The following is a 3,643-nucleotide window of genomic DNA, read 5'->3' on the forward strand; positions in this document are numbered from 1 at the left end:
AAGTATGTAACCAATGTTACGGAAAATTTTATGTAGAAGTGGATGAGTGTAAATTTACTTTACTCCCTAATACTTTTCCAATAATATAATTAAATATTTTAATTTTAGACCCTCAACACAGTGACTAATGGGCTCAAGCGAGTCAGATATTGGGAGGATAGCAGAAGATGTGACAGGGTTCAGATCTGTTTTTCAAAGGTCCACTATGAATTGTTGTTGTTGTTACATGCCATCGAGTCACTTGCAACCACTTGCAGTCACTTGCAGAGTCAAAATTGACCCTGGGACAATAGCCCTGAGACCTGCTCTATCCTGTGCCAACCTTATTGTCTCTGACACACCTGCTTTCATTACCCCAATCACTGAATCAATCAATCTCATTGATGGTTTTCCTTTCTTGCACTGTCTCTCCATCATCTCAAGCATGATGTTCCTCTCCAAGGACTGGTCTTTCCTAGAAACATGTTCAAATTATGTCGGATGAACCTCAGAATCCTTGCCTCCAAGGAACAGCCTGGTTTCACTCTTTCCAAGATGAACCTATTTGTTCTCGTGGCAGTCCATAGTATTTTCAATGCTCCAGCACCACAGCTCAAAAACTTTAATTCTCTACTATCCCTTGTCATTGTCACATAAAGCAAGTAATTGTGGAGACTATGGCCTGGAACAGGCACACCTTAGTCATCACACTGACATTGTTGCTCTTCAGTACTTTGGAGAGGTCTCTGACAGCAGACTTTCCCAATGCAATTTGTCTTTTTAACTTCCTGGCTACTGTGACCAAGAGTATTGATTGTGGAGCCAAGCAAACTAAACCTGTTAACAATCTCAATATCTCCACACCTCACACCATTCACAAAAAATTAACTCAAGGTGGATCAGAGACCTGGGAGTAAAGCCCAAAACCATAACGTTTGTAAGAGACAAACTGGGATCAAGCTTAGAAGAGCTAGTCCAAGGTATAAAGAGACTGCCAGGTGCAACTAGAAATGCATAATCTGAAGAGGATAAAACCAAATGCATGGGACCTTCTAAAGATTAATTCCATGTGTGTATCACAAACTTTTTCAACAGGGTGAAAAGAAAACCTACAGACTGGCAACAAACATTTGGTAAGACCATCTCAGACAAGAGTCTTATAACAAAAGTTCACAGAATACTCCTAGGCCTCCGCAAGAAAAAGACTGATAATTCAATTACAAAATGGGCAAAAGAAATGGAAAGAATTTTCACAGAGGAAGTTATTAGAATGGCAAATAGACACATGAAGAAATGCTCAAAATCACTAGCAATAAAATAAATATACATTAAAACCACAATGAGGTTATATCTCACTCCAGTAACAGTGGCAAAATTCAACAGGGAAGAAAGTAATAAATGTTGGAGAGGATGTGGCAAGAAAGGAACTCTTATACATTGTTGGTAGGCTTGTAAGTGGTACAACCATTCAGAAGGCAGTTTGGCATTTCCTCAAAAAGCTGAACATAGAAATTCCATATAATCCACCTATTCCACTACTTGGAATATACCCTAAGGAAATGAGAACTGAGGCACAAATGGAGACCTGTACACCAATGTTCATAGCAGCATTAGTCACCATTGCAAGAAACAGCCCAAATATCCAACCACAAGTGAAAGGATTGTGAAATTATGGTATATTCACACACAATGGAATACTATGTAGCATGCAAGAGCAATGATTCTATTACCTAACTTGGGAGGGACTTGGAAAGCATTATGCTAACTGAACTAACTCAGTACCACAAGGATAAATATTGTATAAAACCATTATTTTAGAATGAGTATAAGGATCCAAGAGGGGTGGGAGATGTTGGAAGCAGAGGGATAAGGATGTGTAGGGGGTGAGAAGATTAATCACAGGGTGTGCAATTTGTTGGGTGGGGGGATGAGTGGAAAGAATTTGTTCTTGAAATCAATGTATGTGAATTTTGTAAATCAATTTGTAGAAAATTAAAAACTAAAAAAATTTAAAAAAATTTCACAACAATCTCAATATCTTCACCATCTATTTTAATTCTGCAAATCAACCTGGTGGTGAGAATCTTTGTTTTCTTGATGTTGAGCTTCAATTCATATTGAAGGCTGCAGTCCTTGACCTTCTACAGCAACCACTTCAGGTCTTCTTCAGTTTCAGCAAGCAGGGTTGTTTCATCTGCATAACAAAAATTGTTGATGAGTCTTCTTCTAATCTTGATGCCACATTCCTTCTCATAGAGCCCAGCCTCCCAGATAATCTGTTGTGCATATACATAGAAAGGTATGGAGACATACCCTTCCCAGTTTTGTGTTGTACTTGACTCGATTGCATTTAGCAACACAACAACTGGAAAAAAAAATGAACACATTCTGTTGGTGTGGGTAAGACATTTGGGAGCTAACCAGAGTCAATAGATTCAACTGTCACTAACTCCACAGAAAGATAAGGAAATATATTCAGTAAATATTTGCAGCCTTCAAGTACTGCCTAAAGGCAAGTATACTCTGTCTACCAGGTTTACTATGAGTTGGAATTGTCTTAGCAGCAGTGGGTCTTTTATTTTCCAGGTATTGAAGCAAGACAAAATATTCCTTAACATAATGTGGTGATTTGCAAAAGCAGCATAAGTTTCATTTTAAATGAGTGGAAGGCAGTTTAAACCAAGAAAAAATAATAACTTAATAAACTTGATCAACAAAGAACAGACATTACTCAAAATGGTATTGATGCAAGTGTCATAAAGTACACCTATTCTATCCTAGGGGAGAAACTTTAATGAAGGTATTGATTCAAGCTGTCTGGTAGAATGAAGATGTACCTGATACCACAATAAGATTTAGAATATTTACAGACTAGGGTGAATACCACAAATTGTCGTTGTTTTTTGTTATGTGCCGTCAAGTTCGCTGTAACTCATTGTGACCCTACACACAATAGCTCTGAATACTGTCCTGTCCTGAACCAGTCTCACTAACTCCGACACACCTACCCCCATTGCCCTAGTTACTGTATTAATCCATCTTATCCAGGGTCTTCCTCTCCTGTGCTGTCCCTCCACCCTTGCAATCATAACGTCCTTTGCAAAGGACAGGGTCTTCTGGCCACATGCTCAAAGTATGTAAGATGGAGTTTCAAACTCCTAGCCCCAAAGGAGAAAACTTGGTTTCATTCTCTCTAGGACAAATATTTGTTTTCTTGGCAGTTTACGGTATGTTCAATACTCTTCTTCAGCACCACAACTCAAAGGCATCAACGCTTCTATCACCCTCAGTCATTATCCAGCTCTTTGATGCAGAATAGGTAGTTGTGAAGACCATGGATGGGATCAGGCTCACCTTAGTCTCTAAACTGACAGTGTTGCTTCTCAGTAATTTGGAAAGTTCCCTGAAAATAGATTTACCTGATGCAATTCATCTTTTGATTTCTTGACTGCTGGTGCCAAGAGTGTTAATTGTGGAGCCGATTAAATAATTTTTTTAAAAAACACATAAAGAAACCACAACATCAATTCCTGGAAGTAATTCCGGTACTTCTTTGATAATAATTCAATTTGTCATTGAAATTTCGTATTAGCACAATACCAAGAAGCAGTAGTCAGAACAGAGCAGGGTAACATTGCATGGTTCAAAATTGGGAAGGGTGTAC

This window comes from Elephantulus edwardii, unplaced genomic scaffold (assembly GCF_000299155.1).
Source record: "Elephantulus edwardii isolate Elephantulus edwardi_28Jun2011 unplaced genomic scaffold, EleEdw1.0 scaffold00010, whole genome shotgun sequence".
Classification (NCBI taxonomy): domain Eukaryota; kingdom Metazoa; phylum Chordata; class Mammalia; order Macroscelidea; family Macroscelididae; genus Elephantulus; species Elephantulus edwardii.